Source organism: Rhipicephalus sanguineus, unplaced genomic scaffold (genome assembly GCF_013339695.2).
Source record: "Rhipicephalus sanguineus isolate Rsan-2018 unplaced genomic scaffold, BIME_Rsan_1.4 Seq10076, whole genome shotgun sequence".
NCBI lineage: Eukaryota > Metazoa > Arthropoda > Arachnida > Ixodida > Ixodidae > Rhipicephalus > Rhipicephalus sanguineus.
The window spans coordinates 1,801-19,913 of record NW_023614157.1 but is presented as its reverse complement, the minus strand read 5'-3'; the positions used below and the strand labels follow the sequence as shown (position 1 = coordinate 19,913).

General features: G+C 46.2%; 1 long non-coding RNA gene across 1 annotated transcript; it reads right to left on the bottom strand.

Annotated features, from left to right (window-relative positions):
* Positions 1-583: 583 nt before the first annotated feature.
* Positions 584-14,439, bottom strand: LOC125756479 (uncharacterized). Its single transcript, XR_007414534.1, has 2 exons — positions 14,205-14,439; positions 584-891 (listed from the first exon to the last, which is right to left on the bottom strand). It is a non-coding gene; the product is annotated as an uncharacterized LOC125756479 (long non-coding RNA).
* Between the last annotated feature and the right edge of the window lie 3,674 nt (positions 14,440-18,113).

Here is an 18,113-nt window from a genome sequence, read left to right as displayed (position 1 = left end):
TTCAATGGTGAGCAGAGACATTATTAGACACTATTAATCACATTTCGAACATTTTCTTTTACGCTACGATGGTGTTGTTTGATAGGTATATGTGCGTGTGTGTTTACATATGTGTCCTCGTGTGTTTACGTTCCATGTACTACTGCTTATATGTCTGTTTCTTGTGTTGTATGCTCTATCCTCTCAAGAGCTAAGGAGTTCCCTGAAGTAAAGTGTGGGATTGGGCTAGTTGGTATTCTATTATTAAACTGTTCAGCGCAAAAGTTTAGACACAGTACACATAGAAAAGACGCGCTGGTCCTCGTCTTTTCTGTGTGTATACCATGTCTAAATTTCTGCGCTGAGCAGTTTAATAAGTGTCCCAGCTTCATTTGTGCGTCAACATCTCCTTATACATCATATCAATGAAAAAATGGGTGCGGGAAAGGGAAGTAGGGTGAGGAGGATGGGAGAGCATAAAGCCTTCGAGTCGTTTTAGGCAAATGCACAAGAGACCCCGTGAGCCTTTTTTTCAGAAAGCGTGTCCAAGCGAACATCCTCCAGTGCAGGAATAAAGATTGGTTGCAAAGACAGCCGACGCAGACAGAGTAATACGCCATTGATTTAGTCACATTTCTCGAAGTCAATGACATACAATGATATAGAGCCCATTTAGGTGGCCGTCCCCATAAACTTCCTAATATCGTATTTCCTTCTCTACCCAGTCTTTATACTTTGTCATCATTGTGTTCATAACATCGAGCTTGATGCGTCTCCATACTGTCTTGTTTAGCTCAGCCCACGCATTTTCTGACAAACTAGAATTTTGTTTAAACATGGAAAGGTTCTGGAACGCTGGTTCTGCAGTCGGAACTGGCACAAAATCTGAAGGTGTTGTGCTGGTGTAACGATCTGTAACGAAAAAAAAAGGATATTTCTGTATAACTTGGTCCCATATTTTAAAGGTCTTTTATGCAATCGCACAGTTTGTGCCCAAACATAAAAGTCATAGATCACATCAAGCTGAAATACATAAACTGTGATTGCATTGCATACAGGATCAGAAAGGCGTAATATTTATGTTAGTTCTTTCAGTGTGTTTGGTCATGGTTCATGATTAGTATGTGTAATAAAATTTCAGTAGGGTGATGCAAAAAGCGTCAATAACCATTGTTTTGTGATTAAGCAGCTTGTCCGTCCACTGAATTAATCTTTCAGTAACGTGCACGGACGATCAATTTCTCGACGGAAATCTTGTCATGAAATGTTGTCACGCAACGCTCCTACATTTTCTTTCCATTTGAAAACTGCCCTTGAGATGCGCAAAACAAGGTGGCCCCTCTCTATACCCACTCGTTATGTGGAACGAAAAAAAAAATGAACACCGGGCACACCTTACGTCAGACGCCTCCGCGTAGCAGGAGAAGCAGAAGGGTCACTCTACGCGCCGCAGTTTAAACGAAAAAATCACAGCATATCCACGGAGTGAATGATGAGTGGTCGAAGCTGCGGAGGCTCATCGGTAAACTGTGAATCTTCCGTGAATTCTGCCCAGTACATCATCACCGACGTGAGATCGGGCGCGTTTATACTAAAGGTTCGATGAGTTATGACGACTTGCAGCTCACTTTAATTTTACATGTACGCTGTGAATTTTCATTGTTTAGAAAACCATTGCCTTAGAAAACATCTGGCGTCTTTCGTTAAGCAGCTGGCGTCTTTTCGTTTTGCTTTAGAAACATCTGGTGTTCTTTCGTTTTGCTTTTACAAAACATCTGGCGTCTTTCGTTGGTTTATTTCATCAATCAACGGCGTTTTGAACAAATTTTTATTGTTAATCACGCACGAGCTCACCAGCCTACCTTGGAGTAACAATGGCTGCAATGGAATGAGAGACAGAAGATCGCTTTTAGCTAACCTTACACTTCTACTTCTACTAACGTTTCCTACTGGAACATGCCAATCTGCAATGGGAATGAAGAAGAATTCGGCTTTTAGTTAACGCGCACGCTGCAATTTTATTGTTCAACAACGCACAGGAAAAATCTCCCACCGTCACCACCTTGGAGGTCAAGCGTAAGACTGGTTACGCACTACGACTACTACGACTACGACTACGAGGGACGAACGGGTGCTGCCTTAAGGAGCTTCGCCCCTAAAGAAATATCTAAGAGCGTCTGATTCTCCACTGTCGACACGCAGTCTTGGCCAATCCCCCAGAGTGGGTATTTGCCATAATTTTGAGGAAACAAACAAGCAAACAAACATTGTCGACACTTGCAGCGCGTTGCTCAAGCACAAGGACGTGACAGCTGTGACAGTTGTTCGTTCACGCCTGTCTCGTCTATACCTGTGCGTTCATTTCGGGCGTCCTTTGTGGTTCAGCGGCGCGCTGCAAATATCAAGCTGCTTGTCGTTCTTCGTATAACATTCCAATTTCTTGCTATCGCATTCATTTCTTTGCCCTTGCGGCGAAACTGTGATTATAAAAAAATCATTTCAGACGTGATTCATTTGTCAGTGACGCATTAGTCACATAGTTCGCGGAACCAATCTGTGTCCAGCAAATAAAGATTAAAAAAATCACAGCATATCCACGGAGTGAATGAGATGAGTGGGCAAAGCTGCGGAGGTTCATCGGTAAACCGTTAATCTTCCATGAATTATGCCCAGTACATCATCACCGACGTGAGATCGGGCGCGTTTATACTAAAGGTTCGATGAGAGTTATGACGACTTGCAGCTCACTTTAATTTTACATGTACGCTGTGAATTTTCATTGTTTAGAAAACCATTGCTTTAGAAAACATCTGGCGTCTTTCGTTAAGCAGCTGGCGTCTTTTCGTTTTGCTTTGAAACATCTGGCGTCTTTTCGTTTTGCTTTTAGAAAACATCTGGCGTCTTTCGTTGGTTTATTTCATCAATCAACGGCGTGTTGAACAAAATTTTTATTGTTTAATCACGCACAGGAAAATCTCACCAGGCACTACCTTGGAGGTAAACAATGGCTGCTAATGGGAATGAGAGATAGAAGAAGTCCGCTTTTAGCTAACACTTACACTTCTACTTCTACTAACGTTTCCTACTGGAACATGCCAATGGCTGCTAATGGGGAATGAGAGACAGAAGAATTCGGCTTTTAGTTAACGCGCACGCTGCGAATTTTTTATTGTTCAACATTGCACAGGAGAAATCTCCCACCGGCATCACCTTGGAGGTCAAGATCTGGTACTAGCGTTAAGACTGGTTACGCACTACGACGGGGACGAACGGGTGCCGCTTTAAGGAGCTTCGCCCCTAAAACACGTCTGGATTCACGCTGCAACCGTAAATCCGCGTGAAATGTCCGTTCTAAGCGACCGTAGCTCTTCAGTGCCATTCAATACTTCTCCCGTGAACGGCAGTACACCGCGAAGCTCTTTTTCAAAAGCCACAGACGTAAAAATATAGTTTGAACGCTCGCGACCCCCGCCGGCTACGTGCTTTCTAGTACGGCGGAGCGGAGAAATCGGCCTACAGTATCCCTGCTGCCACCTAGCGTAGACGTGGCGGCAACTCGAGACCTTTCGTGCAACGCGCGGCGCCTAAAGGACTTTAGCGGCGCCGTTTGGCCACCTCTCCTATGCTACCACCGTGGGCAAGGGTATTTCCCCGGTCGAACTGTTCCATTGTCTTTCTCTTTTGTTTTAAAGACGATAGTCTTTCTTGGGATACTTAAACGGAGAAATTTTGGTCTGTCTTTCTGTCTGTCTTTCTATTTGTCGGCCCGTCCCTCGATTCAGCCACTCGGCCAAAGTTGAACCACTTGCCCAAGGGCCAGCCGTCTTGAACTGGTACGGCTGTTCATACTTGTGAACGTTGTCGATCAGAAAGTAAATATCATGCATATCTGAGGTGCAACATCACTAGGTAAGTATTAGGTGGCGTGTTCCTTTAATAGAAAATGCATACATACGTGATTTTAAGGACCCTAGTTTCTTAAGCTGCGCTGAAGATGGGTGACATTTGCCTTCCTCCGTGCCCTTCGCACGAGCTCATTGTTGTGTTTCGGTTTCGGTTCTGTATTGCACTGTACGAATGCCATGGGTTGGTGTTGAAAAACTTTAGTTTTGAGAAGGCCAAGGTGAAAAAAAATTTAAAGAATGAAAAAGCAGCGTTGTGGGCGGCCTTCAAGCTGCCGGTTGTGGGCGCCGCTCTGGCATTCCTGTTTTACCCAGGCGACGTGTAAATAAAGAGTGTGTGGAGAGTACTCGTTGAGTGCGGACGTTTCTTCTGCTTCAGCGCTTCGCGCTAAACCGCGTGTTCGGGCTGGCTGGCGTCCCCGCCGGTCGCGTTGGTCACTGCCGGTCCGCCTGCTGCTGCGCCGGGACTACCAGCACGCAACACAGCACTCATGTTTCCCGACGTATTGCCAGATGGCGTCCATATCTCACACAGCGCCTCTTCTATCGTCTTTACACGACATTTGCAGCGAAGCACGCAGATACGCGGCCAATTTTTTGGTATCCAGTCCTGTTCAGCTAATACAGTATACAAATCCGGACGCATGCGCACTTGAACTCCCCGCGCCCGTTTTCTCGTCTTTCTCTCTCTCTCATTCGCACAACCAGCGCCTCCTCTATTTTTCTGTGCCTGGGCGAAGGAGCGGAGAGCAATGGGAAGCGGTCGTCGGCGTTAGTGCGGCTTTTAGCCGCCACGCGCCGCCACCCAAGTAGAGCTGCGGTCGCACCGTCGCTCACGGAAACGCAGGTTCGCCGCTGTTACATTGTTGAGTTTTTGGCTGTATTCGCGCTGTTTGAAGTGTAATAAAAGCGTTTATAAACAGAAACGGTGAAGCACTTGTCGCTCTTGGCAACAAGAATTTTTTTGAAGGCATGTGTCTTTTGCGGCTGTTGCTGATCGAGCCGCTCGCGCGTCGTCTGCTGAGGCGACATGAGCGCGGGCAAGTGATGCGCGGAAAATTGTTCTTTCACCATTATGCTCGATTGTCTGAAATTCGGTTTTTCAGTGTCTGAGAGTCGAGTTTTGAAAGCAGTGTTTGCCAGTAGCTAATACTGAAAGCTTCGGCGCTTCAAGAGCCCCGATGCATGCTAACGTCTACTGGTGTAGCAGACTACATGCAAGCCTTGAGTGCATGCGTTAACTAGTACGAAATGTCGCTAGACTGCTTCCAAAAAGGTCCGTAATATCACGTTCCCTTCGTAAATCTTTTGACAGGTACATTTGTTGCCACTGAGAGGAAGCAACTGGTGCCAAAAAATGAGGAAATATGTAATTAATATCTGGGGCTTAACGTCCCAAAAGCACGATATGATTATGAGAGACGGCGTAGTGGAGGGCTTCGGAAATTTCGACCACCTGGGTTCATTAACGTGCACCTAAATCTAAGTACACGGGCCTCAAACATTTTTGCCTCCATCGAAAATGCAGCCGCCGCGGCCGGGATTCGATTCCGCGACCTTCGGATCAGCAGTCGAGCGCCATAACCACTAAACCACCGTGGCGGGGCGAGGAAGTATGTCGAGTGATTCCATTATTTCAGATCTTAAAGCAATTTTATCCAGATAGTAAGAAAAACAAACAAAAACAGCTCCTTCATCCACGCGCTTCTTGCAACACTGCCCGATGTTTGTGAGCACACGGTGTTCAAGTCTAAAGTCGTAGTGTTGACTTTTAACTTGAGCTGTGACAATGTACAGAGTAATTGCCCATTGTTTCACCGGCAGCACTTGTCGATTCCTTAGCTTCGGGACCTAATGTCATCGTTGCACATGGCGGCGGTCGCGAGGCAGCGTCGCTACTGGTGCATGTTGACTGTTCGGTCACAGCGTTGTCACGTTTAGTGATACTTGTCATGCTTCGTCCCGTCGTTACCTTGCTGCAAATGTGAGGGGTAGTCCGCAAAGACTGATGGTACTGCATCCTTCTTGAGGACTTCATAGAAGGAAAAACTTCTATGAAGTCCTCTGGTTGAAAATGGCGGCTACATACTCTTGTGTAGTTCGAAGTTGTATTAGGCGAGCAATTATCCCGCCTAATCGCTGCAAGCCACCGCTCCCGTACACCAGCGGCAGCCGCTGTTTCATGGAACGAAAGCGCACCAGTGTTTTTCTTTCCGCTCGATTTGCACAATGGTACGCAACAATACTACATACCGAGGCATGCGGAGCACGTGGTTGCAAAATCATGAAGTATAAAATAAAACAAACAATCAAATTCGAATACAATTTTCGCACCGACATCACGGCCACACAGACTACATGCGGCATACGTACCTGGGAAAGCCTGTGAGAAGTGCGAATTCAATTAAACTCGAATGTAAACACGCGTTCGGGAGCTTCGTAATACACGCGGCCGTTCAGCGCCAGCTTCCCGTAGTTACAGTGCAAGGAGGAAGGAATACTAAGGAGAGGCCCTATCGTATTTCAATGCATTGCGAAAAGTGTGGCGGAAGTGACGTCAGATTTATGGGGCAAACAAACCGGTATGGGGCAAACAAAACAGCACGCCCCGCGGCGTGCTCTCCGCGGTGGTTAGCTTCTGCGCAGATTTCTAGTCCCGGCGTAAACTTAGCGCGTATTGTGCGGTTCGCACGCAGTAAAATGTTGCAAGCAGACGTTTACCAGGCTGTTTGTGCGTGGCAGGCCCGAGCGCTGCGCGCTGAAATTCTTCGTGGAGCGTTTTTGTGCAACAGTACAGAATACCGGTACGTGCCGTGATCAAAAACGTTCAGCCCCTGCATCATCATATTCGAACTCACCTAGCAGTGACTTACGCGTTCTGCTGGGCGTTAGGCCTTCCCTTTCTCGTAGCCCGATTTCCCGATCTGTTGCCGGATTGGCGGTTCTTAGTTCGTGTATATGGAGTGAGCGTAGTAGCTATTTGGCGCAACGCCAACCTATAGTTGACGTAACTTCACTTCGAAAAGAGGACACCGCTGTATTGTATACGCGATCGTGAACGTCAGGGGCGTAGCCAAGGGGGGGTTGGGGGGGGGTTCAAACCCCCCCGAAATTTTTCAGTTTTGCTTGCGTATATATACACGCACACATACAAACGCGCGCACGAACATACATAAAGTGGTTGAAACCCCCACCCCCCTCGAAAAAATTTCTGGCTACGCCCCTGGTGAACGTAAAGTTTTTCATTCCAGTACGCACACAACAACAAGCACGCAGCGAGGGCGCACCGCATACATCACGTAGTCCGATAACAACAACCTAAGTTTATAGCCCTTTCGTTGAACGACACAGCCTCTAAAAACGTACGATGCCTTTGGCGCATGTTATGTGCGGCGCGTCAGACGCCAAAAACAAAAGTTCACTTGTGTTCTGAGTTGACACAATTAGTAAGAGCCAACAGAGCGCACACCCGAGAGCTTCGCATGCAAATACCATGCATTAGTGATCAGCAATGAAGCGAACGTGTACGTACACATGAAAAGTGACACCCGGTACTTTCCGCAGTGCACGCGATTTGCACCCGGGTATACGCAACCATACGTAACAGCTGGGCATTGCGTAGCTTTCCTAAAGAACACACACAAGGAGCAGCATGCGTGAATCGACTGCGCCGCGGTGCCGCTTGCACGGCGAAAAAAAAAAAAGGCTCGAATCGCGCATGCGTTTGCAAACGACACGGCGGAAATCGCGAAATGTTTCGAGGCTCCTTCACTAGGAGGCGATGCGGGTGTTTGCGATGTGAGGCTTCATGAATGTGACGTCAGGGCCTCTCCTTATTTTTCCTTCCTCCATGTTACAGTGGCTAGAACACTAGAAGTGTGATCACCGCCAAGCGGCTGCAATTGGATGTAGTGACGCCGCCTTACGATGTTTGCGCTAGGTGGCGCGCGCTGTCGTATACACGTCTTTTGGGACAACTCCAGAATGGATTTCGAGTCGACAGGCGGTTAGACGATAACCTGTTTGTTTTCACTCAGTGTATAGAAATATCTAAAATAGAAAATAGGCCCTTGTACATGGCTTTTCTAGACATCACTGGGGCGTACGACGTTAATCAGGAAATTTTGTGGGGTATATTGAAAGGAATGGGCATAGGCGACGACTGTATACAGCTTATGAAGGAGATATACCGAGAAAATACAGTTTGCATAGAATGGGAAGGAATGAGTAGCAAAGAGAACGTTGAGATTAGCAAGGGGCTGAGACAGGGATGTCCTTTGTCCCCGCTGTTATTCATGCTGTACATGGTGAATATGGAAAAAGCGCTAGAAGGTAGCAACTTTGGTTTCAATCTGTCACACAAACAGGGCGGCGTGATCATTGAGCAGAAGCTTCCAGGATTATTTTATGCTGACGATATTGTCTTATTTGCTGACAGTCGAGAGGATATACAGTAGCTGGCGGATATATGCGGAAGGGAAGGGGAAGCTCTAGGACTAGGATTTAGTGTAAAAAAATGTGGATTGATGGTATTCAATGACCCTTGTGATCAGGCGGTGTCAATACAGGGCCAAGAAATACCGAGGGTGAGCGAATACAAGTACCTCGGAGTATGGATAAATGAGGGTGACAGGTACATGGAGGTACAGGAAAAAGCCTCAGCAGCAAAAGGAAAGAGGAATGCTGCAATAATGAAGCACAGAGCATTGTGGGGATACAATAGGTACGAGGTGCTTCGAGGTCTGTGGAAAGGTGTAATGGTTCCGGGGCTTACTTTTGGGAACTCAGTGGTCTGCATGAGGGCAGAGGTGCAATCGGGAATGGATATAAATCAAAATACTGTGGGACGCCTCGCGTTGGGTGCTCACGGGAAGACGACAAATGAGGCTGTAAAGGGCGATATGGGATGGGCAGGTTTTGAGGCGAGGGAGGCTCAGAGCAAAATAAGGTTCGAAGAAAGGCTAAGGAATATGAAGGAGAGTAGATGGGCAGAGAAGGTGTTCCGTTACTTGTATAGGAAGAGCGTGGACACACAGTGGAGAAAAAGAACTAGGAGGCTCACAGTAAATATACGGCTGGTAGTGTAAGCAGTATGTCAACAAAGAGCGTTAAGCGAAAAGTCAGAGAGGCGGAGAGGATTTACTGGATGGCAGCTATGGAGAAAAAACCGGCTTTGAGTAACTACCGAAAGGGCAAAAATGAAATAAGGAGGGAGGCATTTTACGACAATTCAATGGGAAGCGCTTTACTGTTTGTAGCGAGATCGGGTTGCCTTAGAACGGGTAGTTATAAAGCGAGATTCAGTAAAGAAGAAGAACAATGCACGTGCTGCGGGGAAGATAAGGAAACGGCGGAGCATGTTCTGATTGAATGTGGAGACATCCACCCAGGTGTACGTTTGGGCACGAGCCTACATGACGCCTTGGGTTTTAGAGACAATGGAAAGATGAACACACCCGCGATTGAAATAAGTAAGAGATGGTTAGAGTATTGGTGGCAGAAAACTAGAGAGAAAGGACAAAAATAAATAATAGGAAAAAAATAAGGACATTCTGCCATAAAGGGCACAGAACGGAGCTGAAAACTTAACGTTTTTTTTTTTTTTCTTCTGGAGTAAAATAGTTTTAATTGAAGTAAAGACACTAGGCCAACGCTAAAAAAAAAAGAGTAAAGGTTGTTTTGTTTTTTTTTCGAGCCTGGTGGCACATTTGTCACCGCCCCGTTATAAAGGGGACGCTCATAGCATCCATCCATCCACGTCAGGCTCTCAGGTTGAGCACGTTGTTCAACGCTGTAACTCGCCGGTCAGACGTGATTTTTTTGCCTGTTTACGCTGTTCTTTCGTGCTGCATTTGCTGGTCGGACAGCCTTGTCGTGTTTACGTTATGTCTTTTGCGGAGAGTGTGCCATGAGCAGACGTCAGAGCCACTGTTTTGTGCCCAGGTGCTCAATAGACCGATGGATGGATGGATGCTATGAGCGTCCCCTTTATAACGGGGCGGTGACAAATGTGCCACCAGGCTCGAAAAAAAAAAACAACCTTTACTCTTTTTTTTTTAGCGTTGGCCTAGTGTCTTTACTTCAATTAAAACTATTTTACTCCAGAAGAAAAAAAAACGTTAAGTTTTCAGCTCCGTTCTGTGCCCTTTACGGCAGAATGTCCTTATTTTTTTCCCATTATTTATTTTTGTCCTTTCTCTCTAGTTTTCTGCCACCAATACTCTAACCGTCTCTTACTTATTTCAATCGCGGGTGTGTTCAGCTTTCCATTGTCTCTAAAACCCAAGGCGTCATGTAGGCTCGTGCCCAAACGTACACCTGGGTGGATGTCTCCACATTCAATCAGAACATGCTCCGCCGTTTCCTTATCTTCCCCGCAGCACGTGCATTGTTCTTCTTTTTTACTGAATCTCGCTTTATAACTACCCGTTCTAAGGCAACCCGATCTCGCTTCAAACAGTAAAGCGCTTCCCATTGAATTGTCGTAAAATGCCTCCCTCCTTATTTCATTTTTGCTCTTTCGGTAGTTACTCAAAGCCGGTTTTTTCTCCATAGCTGCCATCCAGTAAATCCTCTCCGCCTCTCTGACTTTTCGCTTAACGCTCTTTGTTGACATACTGCTTACACTACCAGCCGTATATTTACTAGTGAGCCTCCTAGTTCTTTTTCTCCACTGTGTGTCCACGCTCTTCCTATACAAGTAACGGAACACCTTCTCTGCCCATCTACTCTCCTCCATATTCCTTAGCCTTTCTTCGAACCTTATTTTGCTCTGAGCCTCCCTCGCCTCAAAACCTGCCCATCCCATATCACCCTTTACAGCCTCATTTGTCGTCTTCCCGTGAGCACCCAACGCGAGGCGTCCCACAGTCCTTTGATTTATATCCATTCCCGATTGCACCTCTGCCCTCATGCAGACCACTGAGTTCCCAAAAGTAAGCCCCGGAACCATTACACCTTTCCACAGACCTCGAAGCACCTCGTACCTACTGTATCCCCACAATGCTCTGTGCTTCATTATTGCAGCATTCCTCTTTCCTTTTGCTGCTGAGGCTTTTTCCTGTACCTCCATGTACCTGTCACCCTCATTTATCCATAATCCGAGGTACTTGTATTCGCTCACCCTCGGTATTTCTTGGCCCTGTATTGACACCGCCTGATCACAAGGGTCATTGAATACCATCAATCCACATTTTTTTACACTAAATCCTAGTCCTAGAGCTTCCCCTTCCCTTCCGCATATATCCGCCAGCTGCTGTATATCCTCTCGACTGTCAGCAAATAAGACAATATCGTCAGCATAAAATAATCCTGGAAGCTTCTGCTCAATCATCACGCCGCCCTGTTTGTGTGACAGATTAAAACCAAAGTTGCTACCTTCTAGCGCTTTTTCCATATTCACCATGTACAGCATGAATAACAGCGGGGACAAAGGACATCCCTGTCTCAGCCCCTTGCTAATCTCAACGTTCTCTTTGCTACTCATTCCTTCCCATTCTATGCAAACTGTATTTTCTCGGTATATCTCCCTCAAAAGCTGTATACAGTCGTCGCCTATGCCCATTCCTTTCAATATACCCCACAAATTTCCTGATTAACGTTGTCGTACGCCCCAGTGATGCCTAGAAAAGCCATGTACAAGGGCCTATTTTCTATTTTAGATATTTCTATACACTGAGTGAGAACAAACAGGTTATCGTCTAACCGCCTGTCGACTCGAAATCCATTCTGGAGTTGTCCCAAAACGTTGTGTTCTGCCCACTTTTCTATTTTCATTTTTACTGCTTGCATCGCCAACCTGTATAGTACCGATGTAATGGTTAGTGGTCTATACGAGCGAATGTTATCCTTTTCTCCCTTGCCTTTATAGAATAAGTTCATTCTACCTTTTCGCCAACTATCCGGTATTTGCCTGTCCTTTAAGCATTTTTCTACAGCTTTCACCCTTTACGAAAAAGGGCGCCCCTAGCGCCACGCACGCAAACTACAGTTTGCCGCCATTGTGAGGACACCGCAGCAGACGACGCAGGCTTCGGCACCGTGCCAGTGCGTGACATTTCAGCACCGCCGAATCGTGAACTGTCATCAACGTTTTTCGTAGAGACGGCGTGCTGCAATGGTGCAGACGTGCTGCGTTCCCATGTGCCACCATCGAGGATATCGCGACGAGAACAGCGATAAGGTACGCGATAAAACTTGAAGAACAAACGCACGTGCTCTCTCTCCGTACGTGATGTCAAACGGACCAAAGTCGAGCCAAGCTGCTCGTCCAACCCGTTGAAAGGTACAAATGTTGCTCATTGCGCATCGGAAGCACCTCAGAAAGACCAACGGAGAGTACCAAGCACGCAAACGGTGAGATTTCAGCGGATGACACGGAGAACTAGCCGCCAACACAAACTTCACAGCACTCACGCATTTGACGGCTCGCTTTCCATGCCCTCACGATGGCGCTGGCTATCCCACGCTCCTTTGCGAAGCGAACTGACGAAAAGCCCCCGTCATGGCGTATTTATGAAAAGGGTCTATTGGGTACAATCGTGTGCAGAAGCTTTTATTGTTTGGAGTCCTGAAGACGACCATAGTTACAGCAGTGGCAGCGTAATATACCAAGAAAGACAAGCGTTTGGAAAATGCTGCCGTTCCAATCGCCATGATCTAATCGAAAAGCTATTCGGGATAATTCGTCAGTTATCCGGGTGCAATGATCATCCCACATCGACCCAGTTCTTTACTGCCGTGAATTCCCTTAGCTTTTACAATTTGCTAAAAGCACCAAACACGGGCAACTGTGCAGGTGGCACACTTAGTCATTAGTTGGAACTGATGAAGTGGACAATCATGTCGACAATTTACTGGAAACTGGAAACCTGGACGAAGCTTCAAGTGTACTACAGGCATCGACTCTCGTTTCTGACCATGTGTATCCTGTGCAAGTCAGTGACGGAAGACTGGTGTACTGTATGGCCGGCTATGTGGCACGGAGGAAAGTTATGGCAACGAAATGCCGGGGCTGTTTTGGGCAGCTGCTCACATCTCTCGAGAACGCAGATAAGGATCTTGCGTCAGTCACAGTATTCTGTGATGTTGGAGGGCTTTTGTACCCGTCACCTGAACTATTTTCATTTGTGGAGGCACAGGAGGGCACATTCACATTGTGGTTCAGTTATAATAAGCTCCAAAGGGACACTGTAGTTGAACCTATTAACTCAATGCAGATCGTGCCATCAGGTGCGACTCACACAAGCAAGATCTGACAAGCAACATAATCAAGCTTTTTGTTCTCACACGGCTTCACTTCTTCACGAAATCTCTAAACAAACAGAGTTCTGCAGGAGAACGATCAAAGCACCTCAAGCTTCGAAGGGCGATGTTATGTCTGTAGTGTGCTAGCTTTCTTCCCTACTATGATGCCCCGAACTTCAAATAAAATGTGTAAGAAGAGTAAAATGCTCTCCGATTTTCTGTGCAGTTATTAATTGAAAAATTTCCAGTGTGAATACGCAAGAATAATTAAGTCCTTAAAAACTACCTCATGCAGAATGTTAAGTATAGAAAATTTATATCAATGTCATAGTAGCATTTTTTCGTGCTTCTTGAGGTTGCTATAACCTTGTGAAATGGCAATCCCCTCAAAATGTTAATCGGTTACATTTCTCAGCATCAAGGAGCGATCGCAAGCAGTGGCAAGCTTAGCTGGCCGCGATGTTTGCGAATGATGTAAAGTTTCACTTATGATACTCTGCGTACGGTCATACCATACGGTGATAATGTTTGATAATATCTGCCGCGAATTTCATTTCTTTATGAGGCACCATATCCGCCACAAATCAGCCTTGACATGGCAGCTTCGCTGCAGCGAGCCGAGCGAGCGACGTGTAAGCTACAACCAGCGCCACCTAGACAGCGCCGGTCGAGGCATCGGTGGAGAGCGTCAGCGCAGGCGGCGCGGTCTTCACACTTCCCTATTCTAGCCACTGTACCGTGGATGGATGGATGGATGCTATGAGCGTCCCCTTTATAACGGGGCGGTGAGATGTCTGCCACCAGGCTCGAAGGCGAAAAAAAAAGGAAAGAAGAAAAAAAAACTTCCTTGTTTCATGTTGTCCTAATGCCTTATCTACATTGATTAAATCTATGTTATTATACCAAAAATTATAGTCTACTTGCACAGCGCCGCCACGCGGCAGCGGCGAGCGGCGGCGGAGCGCGCGCTCGACGGCCTGAGGAGAGCGTTCGCCCAGGCACTGAAAAATACAGGAGGCGCTGGCACAACATATGCAACCAGAATACTGAACGAAGTAAAAGCAGTAAATCACTTACCAGTAGAATTTTCTGTAAATTTCATGTGTATCCACATATCAGCAGGATTTTGTGGAAGATTCCATTTTTTTATAGCGATGGTGAGGTTGAAGTTCCCATTCCCTAGCTCAGTGTGATTGATTTCTCCTTGGTAAGTGGCGTTCCAGTCGAGAATGGAAATGTAGCAAGATACTGCGTCATCGCTTCTGTATTCACAATTATTTGGGGACCCGGTAGTATTCTTAGCGCCACTTTTCTGGAATAATTTTCCATTTGTAAGGTTAAATCCGAAAGTTTGAGGCTGCTCACCATCGGAATCTTTTGTCACACTAAGAGAACTCTCGGCTGGGAAGCTCGAGTTGAGCTGACGAATAAGATAGATGCTTGAACAGATATTCCAGACCAGTCATGTTTTCCGATGAATCTGAAATGAGGTCACATAGCAGCCGGCTTAATCATTCATCTCTCTTTATGCACAGCGGCACAACACGCTCATTATATTGCACACTTGTCCAAAATGTGTTCTGAGGATTGCTGCTTAATAGCTGATTAAAAGATTTCTTCCATTCCGTAAAACTATGACGAAAAATTTCCCTTCATTACGACTGGCTATCAAGCCTCCAGTAGTTAAAGTGCATTTTTTATCGAGATATTTATTGGGATTCTTCAAATAATAACTTATTTTATTGTCACGCTTCAGCAAAACGACATTCTTATGCAGAAAAGATATCTCATATTTGTTTTAATTTATAATTAAAAATTGTGAGCCATTCTAATCCGTGAAGGTGTATGACCAGCGAAACTCTTTAGCACGACACAAAGAAGTGACGCAGAATATCGAACTATAGCCAGTAACACACCTTTCAACTAATTCCAAAATGTCTACCCGGAAAGTCCCTCGACAATTTAGCGTATTCTGCTAAATATACACATATACATATCCGGGACATGACGTTGATCGCGTTTCAGTAGTTAGGTATCTCAGTTGACATTTTGCTCCTATGCTCCTATGACAAGGGCCACATAATTATTGCCTCTAATTTTGTTGGTGACGTCAAATCAAAGTGATACCTCGAAATTTTGAGTTTATGGATGTTCCGAGCAGAAATTTCCTATTTTCTTTTCGTACAAAATTCGCGCAGCGATCACACCTAGCCGCTGGTGGTTTTCACTGCACCATCACTGTTAATGCAAATATAGTAGAGTAGAGTAGAGTGCTTGCAGTGAAAGACTGAGACGTATCATTTTTGCTTATGCACGTGGTGAAGGTATGCCTGCCAATTTTAGTAGTAAATTTTAGCTTGACCCCTAGTGTATCCTGCCTGAGCGCCAGACAGTGGACCGCACAGTTCTTCGGGAGTGTCCTTGTCACTGCGCCTCCGGCACCCCCACACAAACAAAGACACAAACCAAGAACATGCTGGCGCTGCCATCCCGTGGCGACGCTCGGCGCGTTTTCACAACATTGAAAGCAACCAGTAAGGAAAAACCTAACAAGCCCCAAAGTATCCCAGCATGTTACGAAAACAGTCGAGAACTGGGGATTCTGACACACTGAAGAGTGAAAAAAGAACACACGGACGCAACACAAACGACGACTACGGGTGAGGTTCAGCGCTCATCGGCGTCGTTTGTGTTCCGTCGATGTGTTTTTTCGCGCTGCAGTGTGTCAGAATTATGTACCAACAAGCCCAACTCGCCACTTTAATCAAGAACTGAGGAGAAATTCAAGAGGCAAACAACTCCGTGGTGCAAAGGAAACAGCAGACGACCCAAGGGGAGCTATACGACGCGCGGGGCGATGCTGTCGGTCTGCTGTTCATACGGAACATGATGGCGACGGAAAAAATTGGCCGCGTATCTGCGTGCTTCGCTGCAAATGTCGTCTAAAGACGATAGAAGAGGCGCTGCGTGAGATATGGACGCCATCTGGAAATACGTCGGGAAACATCAGTGCTGTGTTGCGGGCTGGTAGTCCCGGCGCAGCAGCAGGCGAAGACCGGCGGTGACAAACACGACCGGCGGGGACGCCAGCCAGCCCGAACACGCGGTTTGGCGCGAAGCGCTGAAGCATAAGAAACGTCCGCACTCAACGAGTACTCTCCACACACTCTTTTATTTACACGCCGCCTGGGCAAAAGGAACGCCAGAGCGGCGCCCCATGGCATTCGTACAGTGCAATACAGAACCGAAACCGAAACACAACAATGAGCTCGTGCAGAAGGCACGGAGGAAGTCAAGTTTAACGCGCAGTCTCATTTTCAGCGCAGCTTAAGAAACTAGGGTCTTTAGAATTACGTATGTATGCATTTTCTATTTAAGGAAGTCATGTGGCGCCTCAGAGATGCGTAATGTTTGCTTTTTGATCAACAATGTACACAAGTATGAACCTAGTCAGCCGTTCAAGATGGCTGGCCCTTGGGCAAGTGGTTCAACTTTGGCCGGGTGGCTGAATCGAGGGACGTGCCGACAAACAGAAAGACAGACCAAAATTTCTCCGTTTAGTATCCCAAGAAAGGCTGTCGTCTTTAAAAATGCGCATCGAGTGTTCGTATAACAGCTGTCGTGCGCAATAAAGCAGCAGCTGCCGCACATTTTATTAGGTGATGCGGTAGCGATGTGCGAGTCCTTTATTCTAGAAAAGGTTTCTCAAACACGTTGCCCGCGGGGGGCATGCTGCCCGCGGACCTTCACTTAGCGGCCCGACCCGCATATGACTGTGTTTGTTCCATATTTCTTTTTATTTTCTTAATAAATATGTTGATGAGCCTTCGTCCCGCAACGGGCTGATATCCGTACCCGAAGGCAACTTGGCGGGCAAGGCCGGCGGACGGGTTTCTCCTGGAATATTTTTGGATCAAGAGGCGATTTCGTAGCTGCCCAAGTGCTCCTTTTCCTCCGAAATACTGGATTTCCCCTCCCCGCGTTTTGGGAGAAAGAAAGGGTGAAGATGGCTAGAAGAGAATGGCCAGTATTGATATATTTCTTGAATCCTGAGGAATCCTCTTAAAGTGACCCATATATGAGATATGGGAAAGGCCTCCTTTGAAATGGAAACCTTAGCTGACACCGGTTTTTTGGGACTTGGTGTTTATAAACATAAATGCTCCCTTAAGGTAAAACTGGACCCCTTCGAAACACACCTTTAGGAACACATGGCACACCTGACAGTATTTCGGTTACTGTGTTCATAATACAGCATACCAATACTTTCTATTCTCAGTACGTAAGGGTCCTACCGGAGTACAGCAGCACCAACGAGACCACTTAAAGTTGAGACATAGGTACCGCCGACGTCAAGTGGCAATAGAGTGCACAACGGACTCTTAGTCGAATTTAGGGAACTGTTCATGGGTGAAAATCTGGCTGTTTCAACAGCCGCCGGTTGACTTTTCTTGGTCTTCTCTAACGGGCACAATTTCGCCCAATAAAACGTCCTTTAGTTGCTGTACTACTCTTCTGCATATGCTGTATTGCGTACCGCCAATACGAGGTGACAATATCATTGAGCCTCATTTGTATAAATTAGTATCTTCTGTACTCTGGATCAACTAACACTGAGTCATCGCTGCAGCTCATGAACGCAATAATTACATGAAACATACCTAATTGAGATGAGTTGATCGTACAGAATAAAAAAGCTGTAACGGAATGACATTCCTCTACATCTTCATATGTAAAAGTGACAAACTCATTTCGAATATACATACATGCACCAATAGAAGCCGACCACTTACCAGTCGCAGCCGCAAATTTTGCAGCCATGAGTAGCCGCAAACATATAAACAATGATATGTTCTTCAACTTCTTTAGCGATCTTGGATAATTTTGTAAAATAATGCATGTATGCTTGTATTTAGTGCACATGGCTTTCAGAAGTATTGGGCGTATTTCGTACTTAGCGCCTTTCTGAGTGTTTCACTCCGCGTT